The sequence below is a fragment of the Pseudophryne corroboree genome, chromosome 2 (assembly GCF_028390025.1).
Source record: "Pseudophryne corroboree isolate aPseCor3 chromosome 2, aPseCor3.hap2, whole genome shotgun sequence".
Classification (NCBI taxonomy): Eukaryota; Metazoa; Chordata; class Amphibia; order Anura; family Myobatrachidae; genus Pseudophryne; species Pseudophryne corroboree.
The window spans coordinates 511,696,241-511,714,942 of NC_086445.1; the positions used below are offsets into that span (position 1 = coordinate 511,696,241).

The 18,702-nt window shown below is 47.2% G+C and overlaps 1 protein-coding gene across 1 annotated transcript in view; it reads left to right on the forward strand.

The window, feature by feature from the left end:
* LOC135032126 (bone morphogenetic protein 8B-like) overlaps nt 1-18,702 on the forward strand; it is a 171,824-nt gene that overhangs the window by 95,293 nt on the left and 57,829 nt on the right. The window lies entirely within an intron of this gene.

Genomic DNA, 18,702 nt, shown 5'->3' on the forward strand with positions numbered 1-18,702 from the left:
CCCTCATTCCGAGTTGTTCGCTCGCTAGCTACTTTTAGCAGAAATGCAAACAAAGCCGCCGCCCTCTGGGAGTGTATCTTAGCATAGCAGAATTGCTAACGAAAGATTAGCAATTCTGCTATAAGTATTTCCTTGCAGTTTCTGAGTAGCTCCAGACCCACTCCTAGATTGCGATCACCTCAGTCCGTTTAGTTCCTGGTTTGACGTCAGAAACACGCCCAGCGTCCGGCCAGCCACTCCTCCGTTTCTCCAGCCACTCCTGCGTTTTTACCTGGCAAGCCTGCGTTTTTTAGCACACTCCCTGAAAACGGCCAGTTTCCGCCTAGAAAAACCCACTTCCTGTCAATCAGCAGAGCGATTGAAAAGCTTTGTTCGCCCGTGAGTAAAATAGCATAATTTTGTGTAAATTTGCTTAGCGCGTGCGCCCTGCTGTGCATACGCATGCGCAGAACTGCCGAATTTTAGCCTATTAGCAACTCTGCTAAAATTAGCAGCGAGCGAACAACTCGGAATGAGGGCCTATGTTTTTTGTTAGCTGCATTTTGCAACAATGGTTTTTATTAAATAATTATTATTGCATGGAGGTACAATAAATACCAACTTTCTTAGTGGCATATATAGTAAAGTATTTTCATTCAATATCCCCTGAAAACACCCGTTATGGGGAGGGGGTGTTACCTGCAAATATTAGGCATGCCCAAGATGTACATAGGAGGGACTGTAGCAGGTACACCTGGTGAGGTCCCGCCAGGTTTGTATGGGGATTGCAATGCTGTTGGTTTTACCAAGCTCCAGAATGCAAAGCAAACTGAATTTTGGCTCCGGCCGTTAACACTATCTGAACATGGCGTTAGCCTATAGTAGCCTATGGGACCTCTATCACATATTCTTTTGGAGAGGGGTCCTCCGATGATACATACATATGCACACAGATGCCAAACTCGGAAGCAGAGTGAAAGTATAAGCTGTCACACTGCTTCCATCCCTCCGCGGGCACAGCCTATATCCTCGCGAGAAAAGAATACTACATACGTGTACATTTTAAATTTTTGCAAATATAGACAATATTATAATATCCCATCCATATATATATACAGCAGGAGATAGTACAGTAGATCGCCCCCTCAGACTGCATACCCACTGCATGTTGTATGTGTCCATGGCACCTTTAGCCAGTGCTGCATAACATCCAGCCACATGCCGAACACTATATATGTATCATGCAGAACAGAAACCATTCATTCCTGTGGTGGTAGTACACATGGCATTCATTATGAGCGGAACATTGCCATATTTATTTGTAGGCAGAGCCGGATTAAGTGGGAACCCAGGGGGTCAGTACCCTGGGCTGCCCTGTCTTAAGGGGACCCCCAGCCGGAGCTGCGCTTCATTGCTGTGGTGTTGCTTTCTCCACTCTAGGCATTGCCATCAGTGGGCTGTCCATCGATGGTTGCCATCGATGTCACCATTGGTTATGCCATCTATGGTGAAGCATCAATGGTTTGCACCACTCGATGGCCAACGCTGGCTGGGCCGCAGGCCAGTGACAAAATGGGGATGGGGCTTAGCGGGTGTCAGGAGCGGACACCTTGCAAAAAAAAATAATATATATATATATTTGTTTATGCTGTGCCATAAATGGAAGGAAACCATCTGGTTCTCTCCCATCGATAGCAAAAGCATTCAACATCGGGCAAAAACCATCGATGCTTAGGAATGCCTACTCCACTCTCCAGCCTTCGCCACCAGCAGGAGCTTTCGTGCCAGCAGCGGAGGCTGGAAATTGCCTGGATCAGTTCCCATGCTGTGTGAGAGGAGTGGGGAGATAGCTGCATGCACAGCCGCATGCAGGACATCACACAGACGCCGGTATGGGACATACTGCCCTCCTTCCCCGGCAGCGTGGAACTCTCCCTTCCCGTCAGCCTGCAGTTTTCTCTTCCCGCTCTAGCATGGGGGCCATCCTGTTGCTGGTGGTCGGCCTCATTGGGGTGGCGGGGGGTGGTTGGCGACAGCAGGTACAGGCGGAGGATGGTTGCTGTTGGGAGGGCCCCCCTGTCTTGGGTGCCTTGGGCCCCCTGAGTGCTTAATCCGGCCCTGTTTGTAGGTGTGATCCATGCAATGTAATGTACACACCATTTGTGCTTCTTTACAGGGATTGGCCTTCTATAAGGTTGCTCTTTGTTATATTTTGTAAAAGCTGAGGAAGTGGTGAAGGTACCTAGCTGTGATCAGATCAATTTATTTTAAGACTAGTGTGAATACATCCAAGAGTTTTTAAGGAACAGTGGCAGGAACTACAGGAGGTGCAATACATCGGGGCCTCTGCCAGCTGCAATTTATCTCTCATTCCTATCCAAATCTCACACAGGCCACCTCATGGGATTACCAGGTATCCCTGTCCAGCTGCACGAGAGTTGGTGTGTGCTGGGCCCCTGTCTCTCCCTTCCCATCTCATTGCCATAATGGTCAACTGCTGTGGCCTTTGGGCGCTGGAATGGGTGGAGCAGCGCGTCATCTAGGAGGGGATTCACACTGTTGGCCGTTTTCAACAGCGCTGAAGTAGAATCAGCTTCTGAAAAGTGCCAGTGCCGGGTGTGGACGTACTGTAATCAGGGTTTATGTGATTTTTCCCAAGTGCAGGTCTGCAGGGGGGTAGGTTTGGCTAGAAAAGTATCCTAGTAGGACTTGTGCTTTCAGGGTGATTTCCTCCAGTGCAGTGGGGATAAGGGCTATTTGTTTGAGACTGAGCTAGTTCACCATTTACTCTCTGTCACCCACTGACACCCCCAGCCTCCCACTGTCACCCACTGCCTCTTCTGATGTCACCCGATGTCCCTTCTGATGTCACCCACTGCCTCTTCTGCTGTCACCCACTGCCTCACCGGCTGTCATTCACCTTGTCTACCGCTGTCACCCGCTGTTTGTTCGGCTCTCACCCACTGCCTTTCCGCTGTCAGCCACTAACTCTTCCACCTTCACCCACTTCCTCTCCTGCTGTCACCCACTGCCTCCCCAGTCACACTCTGCCTCCCGTTGTCACACTCTGCTCCCCGATGCCAGACTCTGCCTCCTGCTGTCACATACTGATACCCTCTGCCTCCCCAGTCACCCTCAGCCTCTCCCTGTCACCCACTCTCTCTTCCGCTATCACCCTCTGCTTCTTCTGCTATCACCCACTACAAGTAATCTGGATCCTCTGGGCAATAGCTTTGCAAATAGATGATCCACTATACAGCAGGCTCAGTATTTACTTTGAATAGATTCATAAAGGTTTGTATTGTTATCCTGATTACATTTTGCATGTGTTTTTTCGCCTTCCTCTTATTTACAGTCAGCCCCTCCTAATGTCAACATTTGGCAGAAATTTATATATTAAAAACCACATTAAAAGAACTTGAAAAGTAAACTCATTACTTTATCCACGTGGGAGGAAATATCCCCAGGGCTTCTGAACATTGGGCCCTTCTGTTTATGTGCAACAAATTAGCATCATTTGCTTTGGATTGGTCCTATTGACATTTCATAACATACTGTACATCAAAAAGCCATAGCCACTGTAATATGTAGCCTGTAGCGTTCAATATTTATACATGTGTGCAACAGTAGAAATGTAAAGTATGTATGTTACATGTTGCAAATTTACAATTGCTATTTATATACTGGTAAAATGTGAAATGCAATGGTTTGTCACACAAAATTATAAAGCATGTAAGAAGACATAATCATTTCCATCCTGTCACTGTCCAGCTGCTTACGCCCTCATGCCAGCACCAAGCCACAAATGTTCTCCACATCCGCTGTAGCTTCTGGTGTGCGGGACTTAGTTTATGGTACACAATGCTACGACCAGTTTGCTAGTCTTTTTCATTCAAGTTGCACTTTAATAGAAAAACAAGCATACATTTGATTACATAGAGTATGTATTGTTTAGCTTAGTTGTGTCTACATTTGCAAGCAAACTGATTTGGCCCCAGAGTGAAACTAAATGAGGCCCATGATATGAACCACATGCTGGCACGCAGTACAGGGATCAGGTGATCTCACAGTTAGGAGCAAATCTAGCTACAAGGAGCAGAGTTGCATCAGGACACAGGGCCGGTGCAAGGTTTCTCGGCACCCTAAGCAAATCTTCAGCGCACTCCCCACCTTCAATAGCCAGCCCCTCAGGTGAAAATGGAGGCGGCGTCTGATAAGTTCCACAGCAACTGCCTGAAAAATGTGAGTTAGTGCCGCGCCAAAGAATATTTTCTTCACATAGAAGTTGACAGCAGATAAGAGCCATATGGCCTATCCGGTCTGCTCTTATGGTTAGAGACTAGATTATTCAGGATAGGTTAGGGGTTAGGGTTAGTTTACTGCAGTGGTTCTTAAACTGTGTACTGTGGCACCCTGGGGTGCCTTGGGACGGTATCCGTTTGGATGGTCGACCATGTTATGGTCGACAGTCATTAGGTCAACCACTATTGGTCGACATTGACATGGTCGACTTGGACACATGGTCAACGCCTGAAAATGGTCAACACATGACAGGTAGAAATATGAAAAGGTCGACATAACTTTTTTTTTTTAAACTAGATTTTTGAATTTTTCCTACTTTACCATCCACGTGGACTACGATTGGGAATAGTAACGAGCGAAGCGAGCCATGCAAGGAGACACGGTACACTGATTGGGGTTCCTGGTCTTGTTACGGAAAAAATGACACCAAAAACAGTTCAAAAATCCATGTCGACATTTTCATGTGTCGACTTGTCATGTGTTAACCATTTTCACAAGTCGACCATTAGTCCATGTCGACCATGTCAATGTCGACCAGTAGTGGTCGACCTAATGACTGTCGACCTTAACATGGTCGACCATTCATACCAGAACCACTTGGGACACTTGCAGGGGTGCCTTTAGTTGGTGGTCCAGCATTAATTAAAATTATTTATGGTCAATGCAGTAGTCAAAACCAGTGCTGGTGGTTGCCAATCATAAACTTATGTGGACAAACAGAAGTGACTCTTGTCCCCACACCACAATACTGACCCTAGGGATGACATATAAACATAATTTACCAAATGTAGTATTTTTTTCTAAATATCTCAATAAGAAACTTTGGACCTAGCGGTGCCATAAAAAAAATTCTGATACTCTGGGGCGCCGTGATTCGAAAAGTTTGGGAACCGCTGGTTTACTGGATGGTATGCGGTTAGCATACTGATAGTTGGGATCCTAGCGGTCACAATACAGGTGCCGGGATCCCGACGGGGACACTATGGTGGTCATTCCACGTTGTTTGCTCGCTAGCAGATTTTAGCAGCATTGCACACGCTAGGCCGCCGCCCTCTGGGAGTGTATCTTAGCTTAGCAGAATTGCGAATGAAAGATTAGCAGAATTGCGAATAGAAAATTCTTAGCAGTTTCTGAGTAGCTCGAGACTTACTCCTACACTGCGATCAGCTCAGCCCGTTTCGTTCCTGGTTTGACGTCACAAACACGCCCTGCGTTCGGCCAGCCACTCTCCCGTTTCTCCAGACACTCCTGCGTTTTATCCTGGCACGCCTGTGTTTTTCCGCACACTCCCAGAAAACGGTCAGTTTCTGCCCATAAACACCCACTTCCTGTCAATCACACTCCGATCACTTCAACAATGAAAATTCTTCGTTCGGACGTGAGTAAATCTACTAAGTTTTGTGCTAAAATACTTAGCGCATACGCACTGCGTACCATGCGCATGCGCATTTTTGCCTTAATCGCTCCGTTGCGAAAATCGGCAACGAGCGAACAACTCGGAATGACCCCCTATACCACCGCCGGTATACCGGCGAGGTAGGTAATGCCCCCTATGTGGGTCCACCACACCCATAGAGAGAGAATAGCTCGCCACCGAGCCCGTAGCGGGGCATATTTGCGCTCACTCCCCTGCCGGCATTCCACCGCTATATATGATATAGATGTATTTGATAGATATAGATATATATATTTATGATATATATATAAATATATATAAGATAGATAGATAGATAGATAGATATTATATATAGAGATTTATATATATATATATATATATATATATATATATATATAAACAGAGCAAGGTAAGGCACTCCTAAAAGCTGCGATACATAGCGCCGGTGCCCCCGTAAAGCATAGCAGTAATCCAAGAAAAAGACTTGGCACTCACGGCAGAATACAATGGTCAAACACTCATGTGTAGTTTCAGTGGACACCCCACTGTCGTCAGGCTTTTATATATATATAGTATATTAAGTATTGTTTAAGCATGCCAGTCACATGAATGACAATCAGCACAGAGGTGCGAGGTACTGCCCGTGTTTGTTCTCCTGGCTGTGGGTCTGTTTGAGAGAGGATTCACCCCCTTGAACATATATGGGGTAGTGGCTGCTGGACTTGGACTCCCCATCGCAGCTGCTGGTCACTGCCTGCTGGGAGAGGGGACAGAACAGCTTGTGGTTGGGAAAGCCCTTGCCGCCCGGCTCAAGGTGCCACCCCCAGCCATGACCTCCTCAATGGCAACTCCTTGCGTGGCTTGCGATCCACACACAGGCGGATCTTATCCCCAGACATCAGGTCAGGGGAAGAAAGGGGTGGAGCCAGTGCTGAGGTAGGATGGGGAGGCGGGGACAGGACCCAAACATGCGGCTCCACTATAGTACAGACCCCACCCAGCAGATCCGAAACAAGTTGATATGGAGAGGGTGACTCACGATCCTCCCAGCAAGCGCAGCACACATCCTCACGGCTGTCATACACTTTATTATTTCATTCTGCTCAGCGTCACCGCCCCTAAAGTGCCACCGCCCATATGCAGCTGCCTAAAGCTACCTAGTGGTAGCGCCGGCTCTGTCAGGACATATCGGGTGGTATTCAAATGATATATCACGCCCAATCTCCTTTCTAAATTGATCCTCGTTATCGTACATATCGCGCCCATAGTAATCAGGTGTAGCTGCATAAAGGGATGGGCGTCTTGCTACCCCAGGGGTAGCGAGCTGAAATGATGATGCCACACCCGTCAGCAGAAACAGGTCGGTAGTGGAAGGAGGTGAAAAGAATTGAATACCACCCACAGTGGCGTAACTAGGGGCCCGCAGCCCCTGCGAGCGCTTGGAGGTGCGCAGGGCTGCGGGGCGACCTAGCCGCTGCCACTGATTTCTGCTGGGAAGGAGGGACATGGAGGGCACAGTGCGTGCCTCTCCTGTGTGTCCCTCCTCTGTCTCTCCGGCGGCAGCAGCATGTCTGTTAAATGAAGTGCCTAGCCGCTGCCGCTGAAGACGCAGGAGGGACACACAGGAGAGGTGCGCACTGTCCCTCCTTCTTGAATCGCACAGCAGTGGGGGAGCAGCAGGGGAGCCCGGGGTGGGGTGGGTGGGGTTGTACCTGGCACTGGGGGATCATATTTAGCACTGTGGATGGGCATATTTGGCACTGGGGGAGGGCATATTTGGCACTGGGAGAGCATATTTGGCACTGAGGGGTATATGTGTACCTGGCACTGGGGGGTGGGGCATATTTGGCACTGGGGGTATATGTGTACCTGGCACTGGGGGGGCATATTTGGCACTGGGGAATATATGTACCTGGTACTGTGGGGAAATATCTGGCACTGGGAGCACAGCCCTAGCAACAAGCATTACCCCCTGGTTACAAGCACAACACCCAGCTCATGAAATCCCTGGCAACAAGCATTACCCCCTAGGAACGAGCATGACACCCAGTGCATGAAACCCCTGGCTACGAATATTACCACCTGGCAACAAGCTTGAAACCCAGCACATGATATCTCTGGCAACAAGCATAACACCTACCGCATGAAACCCCTGGCAACGAGCATGACACCCTAAGCATGAAAACCCCTGGCACCGTGCATGGAACCAAGAGCATGAAACCCCTGGCAACGAGCAGGTAATTTAAAAGTAATTAGAAGCCTTACTGTAGGACTTAATGTGTAATGGGCATTGCGGTGTGTGGCATAATGTATCATGGACATTGCGGTGTGTGTCATAATGTGTCATAGGCATTACGGTGTGTGGCATACTATTTCAGGGGCATTGTGGTATGTGGTATAATGTCTCAGGTGCATTGCAGTGTGTGGCATAATCTATAACGGGCATTGCGGTGTGTGGCATAGGGTATAACGGGCATTGCGGTATGTGTCACAGGCATTACGGTGTGTGGTATACTATATCACGGACATTGTGGTATGTGGTATAATGTCTCAGGGTCATTGCAGTGTGTGGCATAATGTATCACGGACATTGCAGTGTGTGGCATAATGTATCACGGACATTGAGTGTGTGGCATACTGTATCACGGACATTGCGGTGTGTGTCATAATGTGTCACAGGCATTTTTTGTGCTGTAATGTATCAGGGGCACTGCAGTGTGTAGCATAATGTATAACGGGCATTGCGATTCCTGTCATAATGTCTCACAGGCATTACGGTGTGTGGCATAATGTGTCATAGGCATTAAGGTGTGTGGCATAATGTGTCGGGGGCATTATGGTATTTGTCGGGGGCATTATGGTGTGTGGCATAATGTCTAAGGGCAATTGCAGTATGTGGCATAATGTATACTGGGCATTATTATAAGGAGGAAAAATAATGTAAGGGGCATGAATCAGGATTATTTTTTTTCCTGTGATGGCCAACGTCTGGGCGGGCAGGTTGCAAAACTGGGGTATAAGGTAGTCTTTTCCTGCAATGCCACGCCCTATATGCAAAGCCACGCCCATTTCAGCAAGACGCACGCAGATTCAACGCTTTGCTAGTGCCAATTATGAAGGGGGGGAGGGCGCCAGAGAGTCTTTGGGCTTGGGGGAGAAAAATTTGTAGTTACGCCACTGACCACCCATCATGTTCCCATGCAAGGGGTATAGCTGCCGCTTTTGCATGAAGCACACAAATATTGGGCAGCTTTTCTATTACGCAGAGATTTACAGTTAAGCAAGCATGCGGACCCTTCCCAGCTTTTTTTACAGGATGGAGCTGTAGAATATTATGTATAGGGTGAGAGATGATATGTAGTCATATTGTCAACATTTACAATGTCAACATCCATAGTCTTTTTTTTTTCATTCGGTATTTTCTTTTCTTTATTATAAATCAGTGGACGGGTAGGCGGGTGGTGGGTCGGGCCAGTGGGAGCAGTGACGTGCTGTGAGGTGAGGCAGGGCCTTTCCTGTCATACTAACGTATACACCAGAGTTTTGACTATATAAAGTATATGAAAAATACATTAGAATTAGAAAATATTAGAAATATCTACTTTGTATTCTAATAATTTTTATAGTCAAAACTGTGAAGTAAAAAGTCTATGACAGGTGAGGTAGTGCGTCCACTGCCTATCTTATCCGCACATCTCTGATCAAACCTCACCAAATTTCCAGCAGTATATACTGCTGCACCTGTGTACAGGGCTGGATTAAGCCTTCGAGGGGCCCACGGCACTTAAGACAGGGGGGCCCCCTCCCTCATGTCAGCACTGCACCCCTGGCTGTATTATGTTACATATATATATATATATATATATATATATTATTATTATTTTTTTTCATCAATGGTAGATCAGTTGCGCCTTCAGTGCTTCAAAATAAAAGTGACTGTTCATACAATCCTGTAGTGACAATCAAATGTGCGTACCAGATAAGGAAATGGAAACAGTCTGTAGAAGTTTCTTTAGAGATTCTTCTTTGGTGACCTCCTTCTTCCACAATCACTCAAGCGTTGTGCATAGGATTTTTGCAAATAAATTGAATATGGTATTTAAATAAAAGTGCACTTCACAATAATAAAGTGACTTTGTGCTTCCATGCATGAAAAAGTGCACTATTAGTGCTAAAGTGCTTTATGCAATAGGATAAAGTGCAAAAAGTAGTGCAAAAAGACAATTAGTGAGTGCCACCTAGTGGTAATGAGTAATTTACCATCTAACAAGGTGAAAATTAGCACTCCCCTTATGTTCAACAGGGCAATGGAGTATTACTCACTTTTTTAAGCAATACGACCACTATGGAGACCCTAAAAGACGTCCGTCCATCGGGAGCCCTTAAAAACAAAAAATACTCCCTGGTTTAAAGCTCACCTGCCAACAGACTACTGGCTTTCCATCAGTGGAGTCCTTTGAGAGCCGCCCGTTTTTTCTACTTGTATCTATGGTAAATTACCTGGGGGAGCACCTGGGCTGTATGGACTTCTGTTGTGAGTGCCGCCAGAAAGCAGCATATATATATATATATATATATATATATATATATATATATAATGATCGCCAAAGGGGTGCAGCCATGCCCCCAACATCCTATTGCCCGGGATTTCTCTTGGCAGCCCTAAGCGCAGTATTCAGGTACCGTGAGGGTACGGCTAGCAGGTGGCCACCATGCTGCAGATGCATGCAGTTACCAGCAGTGGGAATTGTTGCAATGCAGAGGCAGGAGGTGGCTATGTTGCGGCATGCTATAAACTAGATGTAGTCCATCCAGATATAATGAGCTGTAATGTGGATGACAAACAATCCAGTGGAATTTAGGAAGAAAAGTGATGCATTTAGCCTCCAGTTCTGGAGGCTTTATCAAAGAGTGATGGAAACTTTCACTACTTTCACTGTCTATTGACACTGGGTGATACTCAGCTCCTTGGCAATACTGGTTGGCAGCAATAAGAGTACAACTACTGCTTCACCAGCCAGTCCTAGAATTTAAATGTCACAGAGATGGTCCCAGACTGGTTGCCAGCCCTGACCAGGGTCAAGCTTTAAGAGGGTGCCCAAGGTGGTATTGCGGTCAGCTAGACCTGGTCTACCATAAAAACACACATATAGTCATGTATGGAGTGCACAGCACATACATATATGGGATTTATATAAAGGAGGACAAAATATAATAGTGCAGATTGTGCTGGATACTAATTCTGGGACTGGAAATAGAGCTTGGTACAGTATATCAAATAGTGAGCATGGCTTTGTACATATGTGGGAAAGGCTGGTTTGATATGAATGGAGCTGATTAAATCTGGTGAAAGCTTTTACTTTATCTCAATTTTGCTTCTTCAGAGTATATGACAGACATGGGCTACCAGATCTGCCATAAAGTGTGGACACATATGAATAACATGCTGTATAACTTCACTGCTATTAGGGCATAATTCAGACATGATCGCTGCTGCAAGTTTGTTAGCAGTTGGGCAGAGTCATGTGCACTGCAGTAGAGGCAGATATAACATGTGCAGAGAGAGTTAGATTTGGGTGGGAAATTTTGTATCTGTGCAGGGTAAATACTGACTGCTTTATTTGGTATCCGGACTCCAGGTCGACAACAAAAAGGTCGACACACCTTAGGTCGACATGGACAAAATGTTGACATGAACAAGGTCGACATGGAAAAAGGTCGACATGAGTTTTTCACAATTTTTTTCTTTTTTGGAACCTTTTCATACTTAACGATCCACGTGGACTACGATTGGAACGGTAATCTGTGCCGAGCGAAGGCACCATGCGAGGGGACGCGGTGCACTAATTGGGGTTCTCGGTCACTCTACGAAGAAAACGACACCAAAAAAACATAAAAAACTCATGTCGACCTTTTTCCATGTCGACCTTGTTCCTGTCGACCTTTTGTCCACGTCGACCTTTTGTCCATGTCGACCTAAGGTGTGTCGACCAATTGGTGTCGACCTAAGGTGTGTCGACATTTTTATTGTCGACCTGGAGTCCCAGACCCCTTTATTTTTACACTGCAATTTAGATTGCAGATTGAACACACCCCACCCAAATCTAACTCTCTCTGCACATGTTATATCTGCTCACCCTGCAGTGCAACATGGGGGGGTCATTCCGACCTGGTTGCACGCAGGCTATTTTTTGCACTGCTGCGACCAGGTAATCGCCGCCTACAGGGGAGGGGGTTAGAGCTGTGCAGGTGTGCGATTGGCTGTGCAGAGAGCTGCACAAGCAAAATGTTTCAAGACTTACTCACCCGCTGCGATGATCCTGCCTGGAGCTGACATCAGGATCCCTCCCTGCAAACGGCCGGGCACGCCTGTGTTTTCTTTGACACTCCCAGAAAACGGTGAGTTGACACCCCTGGCTGGTCTCTTCCTGTCAATCTTCTTGCATTCGCCTCTGCGCAGGGCCGGCTCCAGGCCTACTAGCACCCTGAGCGAAAACATGTAAAAGCGCCCCCCCCCCCATGCGCGCGCCGAAGGCGCGCGCGCGTTCCAGGAAAAGTGGGCGTGTCCTCTTGGGAAGTGGGCGTGGCCTCATAACGTCATATTATTAGACTATAAATAAATATGTTTTCACACCCCCTCTACGCACACAATTAGCAGCCTTACACATAACAGCCACAGTAGTGTTCCCTACACACAATGTCTCCAGTATAGTGCCAGATACACAATGTGCAGTGCCAGATAGACATGATATGCCCCCCAGCAGTGCCAGCTACACACAATATGCCCCCCAGCAGTGCCAGCTACACGATAGTGTTCACTTTTTAGGGCAGGGAGGGCACATTTTTAAGTTAGGAAGGCAAAATGATGTACATACTGTAATGCTTGTTGCTCATCTACCTACATGGCAAAGCATGGACAGTGCGCGCCGAAGGCGCGCAGCAAAAATTTAGGGGCGTTGCTCCCTGGGGAAGGTGCGTGGCCACATAATAGTGTCAATTCGCATTACACCACACAGTAGTGCAGTTAATACACACTGCACCAGGTAGAACCTCCTAGACACTTTGCGCCAGGCAGAGCACGTTAGACACTTTGCGCCAGGCAGAGCACGTTAGACACTTTGCGCCAGGCAGAGCACGTTAGACACTTTGCGCCAGGCAGAGCACGTTAGGCACTTTGCGCCAGGCAGAGCATGTTAGACACTTTGCGCCAGGCAGAGCACGTTAGACACTTTGCGCCAGGCAGAGCACATAAGACACATTGCCTAGCCACACACTACATGATATGCTCCCCAGCCGTGCCAGCTACACATGACATGCCCCCCAGCAATGCCAGATACATAAATGGCCACACAGTGCCAGATATGTAGATACAGAAAAGCCCCCACAGTGCTAGATAAATGCCCCCACAGTGCCAGATATGACCCCACAGTGCTACATAAATGCCCCCACAGTGCCAGATAAATGCCCCCACAGTGCCAGATAAATGTCCCCACAGTGCCAGGTAAATTCCCCCCACAGTGCCAGATAAATGTCCCCACAGTGCCAGGTAAATTCCCCCCACAGTGCCAGATAAATGCCCCCACAGTGCCAGATAAATTCCCCCCACAGTGCCAGGTAAATGCCCCCACAGTGCCAGATACAGAAAGGCCCCCACAGTGCTAGATAAATGCCCCCACAGTGCCAGATAAATGACCCCACAGTGCCAGATATGACCCCACAGTGCTACATAAATGACCCCAGTGCCAGATAAATGCCCCCACAGTGCCAGATAAATGCCAACAGTGCCAGATAAAATGCCCCCACAGTGCCAGATAAATGCCCCACAGTGCCAGATACACCTGCCCCACAGTGCCAGATATGCCCCCAGTGCCAGATACACATGCCCCACAGTGCCAGATATGCCCCCAGTGCCAGATACACATGCCCCACAGTGCCAGATATGCCCCCAGTGCCAGATACACATGCCCCACAGTGCCAGATATGCCCCCAGTGCCAGATACACATGCCCCACAGTGCCAGATATGCCCCCAGTGCCAGATACACCTGCCCCACAGTGCAAGATATGGCTCCAGTCCCAGAAACACATGTCCCCACACAGTATCCCCCCCCCCCAAAAAAAGTGCTGCTCACCGTGGTGCTGCTTCTGATGGTCCTCTTTGGCTCTTGGGCGGGGAGGAGGCGGCGGCTGCTGCTTCTGCTGTGAGGACGGGGAGGAGAGCGCAGCACTGCGCTCTCCTTCCCCTCAGTCTCCGGCGGGTGGGCGGCTGGGCGCACTAAACGGACCAAACATAGTCCCGCCCCCAGAGTCAGCCACTGACTGCTGGCTGGGAGTGGGACACGGAGGCGGGCCGGGGACGGAGCTGGAGCTGCACACTGACACAGGACCAGGCTCCAATATGGCGGTGCCAGCGTGCGGCGCCCATTAAGGGTGGCGCCCTGCGCGGCCGCTCTATTGGAACATGCCTGGAGCCGGCCCTGCCTCTGCGAACGCTTTATTCTTTCAATCCGTCGCTGCCCGACGACGTCCATCGCCAGGCAATGATGCGCCTGCGCATTGCGGCCCGCACACATGCACAGTTCAGACCTGATCGCACCGCTGCGAAAAACAGCAGCATGTGATCAGGTCGGAATGACCCCCCCCTGGTTTTGCCCAACTGCTAACAAATTTGCAGCAGCGATCAGGTCTGAATTAGGCCCTTAGTTCCCATGCTTGCTACTTGGCTGCATAAAAATGTCTGGCATACACGGGAATTAATCACAGTGACGCCATACATTTTTCAGTATTCATTACTACTACTGTATATATGCCCATTTGTATGTGGCCTACCAGGTTACTTTAGACATGGGCAGCTCAGCAGCGCCGTCTTAACAGCAGTGTAGGCACCTGGGTAAAGCAATGCACTGGGGCCCCTACCCATCCTCCAGAGGTAGTGGCGGGGGGGGGGGGGGGGGGGGGGGGTTGTGCTATCAGCGGCAACTTTGATGTCCTGTGGGTGGTAGTGGGTGTTCTATCTTCCGCTTAGCATGTAGGACCTGGAGCAGTAATTTCTGCTAATTACTCCTTTACTGCACAGATGGTGGGAGGAGGCCGAGACCTCAGACATGTGGAGACTGCAAAAGATCAGGAAAAAATTCACCCAGGAAATGAACCCAAATAAATCCATGGGCGTAAATATATTGGGTGCAATAGGTGCCATTACTATGGGGCCAAGAGGCTTAGGGGTGCCTGGACCCAGGTTATAACATTGTATACTGTTTTCCCAGATGTTCCTACTCAGCTATTGGATCTGATCCATTGATCAGCCTGAATTGTATGACATTATATTTTAAATGAGAGGAGAGTGTAGTGGATATATATATATATATATATAAGGGGGCACTATAATGTGGCATAATATGTACCGGAGACCACTGTAATGTGGCACAATATGAATTGCCTTGCCTTGAATTACAGTGCCTTGCTGGGTTTTTTTTTGTCAGTGGGTGCAGGATAGCAGTAATGCATTAAAAACAACTATTAAGGTGCATTCAGACTGAGTCTGACATGTGTAAGACAGTGTGGCTCCAAAATGCATGTTAGTGCACACCTAGTATATGTATTATTCTTTAAGGACTTTGTGGTGTTTGAAGCTGAATATATTTATTTTGTAATTCTGCTATCTTGCCAAGTAGTCTTCTCATGCTTATAATTACCCAGGTCTTACCAAAGAATGCATCCTGAGAGATTATATATATATATTTTTTTTGGGTGGGGCGGGGGGACAGTGCTGTAGTATATATTGTGTGCCCTTCTCTTGGTAACTGCCACTGAGGGACGACAGGACAGGAGTAACTCTGGTGAAAGTGAAATTAGCTTTTAATATTATTAAAATGATTGGATAAACACAGAACAGAGGTGTACATTATTTGGTACTTGCAAGAGCCATCAAAAGATTAATTGCTAAATGTATTTTTTGTAGTTATATACTTGTCATCTAATATTTTCCCAAATATTTATCTTCTCCTTTCCCTTTTTCTTTCTTCTTAGGAAGTATCACTGTTTTATTAACAGCGTATGTGCACCGCACATTCCTGTCCTATGAACTCTAGATATTCTAGAGGTGTTTACTTATAGTAGATATGTTACATTGACCATTAGTAACCACTGCTCCTTCTACTTGCTCGGCTTCCTGTCTGAACTTCCTTACTTAAACAGCCAGATTGATTGCCCGTACTTCAGAGAACTCACAAGTTAGTAAATATAGCCACTCACAGCATTCTGAAGATGACTAACCAGTAATTTTGACACTCAACATCTATATTTGATCATTTCTTTTTACAAACAAGAATGACTGAAATGATGTCAGCATACACAGTTCAGTGTACTTTTAATATATCTTAACATATATAAAGTAAGTCTTACATCTAATATATATATATATATATATATATATATATACACATAGGCGTGCACAGGGGGGGTGCCTGGTGCGCACAGGCACCCCCTAGTGTCCGGCACCCCGATCTCACATGCCTGATGCAGCAATCACCGAGCAAGCACCCTGTCAGGACTGCATTACTGACCGGATGGCTGGGTTAATCAAGGGTGCCACTGCAACTGGCTTTCAAACTCCTGGCTCCACCTCCATGTACAAAAACAGCGTGATGTGACGTGATGATGTAATGCTGCTCGCATGCCCACCTGTCACACCCGCCACACACCCACTTGGGAGCAGGGTTATGTGGCTCCCAGGGACCCGTGTACAACACACACTCTGCACCCATTATAGATATGCATTTGTGTTTTTACACCCTAGGCTGGTATTATAGGATGGACTAAGGTTAATATGTCGGGCACAACCTAGTTTAATTTAGTGGTAGGCACACACTGGTATACTGTGTAGGGACATGCTGGCATAATATCACAGACAAAGCCTGGTATATATGATATACACTGGCAGATGTAATGCCTTGGGAACAGGCCATGGGGATGCGGTCAAGATCCCGCTGGACGGAATCCCGGCGGTCGAAATACCGACACCGGGATCCCGACCGGCACAATCTCGACATATTCTCCCTCTGTGGGTGTCCACGACACCCATAGAGGGAGAATAAATTAGTGTGCCGAGCATAGCGAGGCACCGGGCCCGCAGCACGACAAGCGCAGCGAGCCCGCAAGGGGCTGCATTGCGCTCTCCCCCCTGTCGGGATTGTGCCGGTCGGGATCCCGGTGTCGGTATTCCGACCGCCGGGATCCAGTCCAGCGGGATTTCGTACTGATCCCAGGCCATGATAAAGACTCATAATAGTGCAATGTGGTTGCTCTAGATCAGGCACGTGCAGTGAGATAAATGGCTCAAGAGGCACTGGCTAGTACCAGAGCCAGATTTACTCACAATATATGAGCCAAAGGCTACATGTGGGCACAGGGTCGGACTGGCCCACAGGGGTACCAGGGAAACCACCGGTAGGCCCCAGTGCCTGAGGGCCCACTCCTTCCTCTAGGGATCAAGTTCCAGACTGTGCACTTGTATTAAACATGATAGATATGTTACATTACACTGCACTAAACTATTGTGTATTTCAAGCCTCTGTGGAGGCTGGTCACACCCCCTTTGTAGGCTGGCCACACCCCTAAGCATGGGCCCCTATAACTGCATACCCCCGGTGTGCCCTTCATGCCCCAGTCCGACACTGTGTGGGCATTATACACAGGTGCAGGAGTATATACTGCTTGACATTTGGTGAGCTTCGATCAGAGATGTGTGGAAAAGATAAGCAGATGAGGCATAAAAGTTTTACTCCAGAGTTTTGACTATAAAATGGATTACAATAATACAAAGCTACATCCAGACTTTGGATCTTTTTGGTCTTGACAAAGGTCTGCGCTAGGACCGAAACATCGGCAAGTATGATTACTATTATGTGAATAAAGAGGAAGTATTTCTACTACATTGGTGAGTGCCCCATGTACTGCTCAATAATACAAAGAAGATATTTCTAATATAAAATTTGTATTTTTCATATACTTTATATAGTCAAAACTGTCATATATGTTAGTAGGACAGGAAAGGCTCTGCCTCACCTACTTCACCCTACCACACGTCACTGCTCTAGATTAACATAACATGGACAAAATTTGGTATATCTGATATACACTGTCAGGTGTAATGATTTGGGCACATGTTATTATAGTTTAATAGGCAAAGACTGCCATAGTGGTACAATGTGATGGCTCTAGGCTAGTATAACATGGACATAGGCTGGTATAATATGATGGATACAGGCTCATATATTGTAGAATGGCATCCAGGAGGAAAGGGGTTGGGAAGACATAGAGGGTAAGGAGGAGCACTATTGATATAAAGGGGCAGTGAGTAGAAGAGAGTGGAAGTGCAAGTCAAAAGAGCATCATAACTGTGGCTACTGTAGTACATGGAATAATTGTAGAAAAGAGAGGTATTTCTCACAAGATAGGGCTGCTATTACCCGGCAGTATTATTGTCAGACAAAGCTCCATTTTCTGTTATTCAGGCACTCAAGTAGCCAGTTGGAATTAATGCAGGACATGAAATAGAACTCTAGCTGCCAGTAATTCTGATGGTTGATAGAAGGTCTGTCTCCCATTGGGGGAGACTATTTACATAAGGTCTATGCATTCTGACCAGCTGGTCCTTAGCATCCATACTGAGCCCAGATTTGCCTGCTTGCCTTTAACCACCAAATGTGGCTCATCTTTGTTCATTGCCAGCAGACCCGCAGATTGGCTTAAGCTTTAAACAACAGCTGAAAAGGTGAAGAATGACAGAAACATAGCAAATGGCATACCATGACCAGTATAGATACCATAATGGGTGCCAGGTGTCCAATGCATAAGGGCCCCCTGCTCTCTTAATACGCCCCTGACCGTGACAGAAATATTTTAGACTATTACAGCAAATCTTAAAATAAACCCTATCAGAGTACTTCACAAAAGTCATTATCATTGCTATAACTGTATTGGATGTAGAATGTGGTGTTAAACTGCTAACATTGTGGTCTGATAC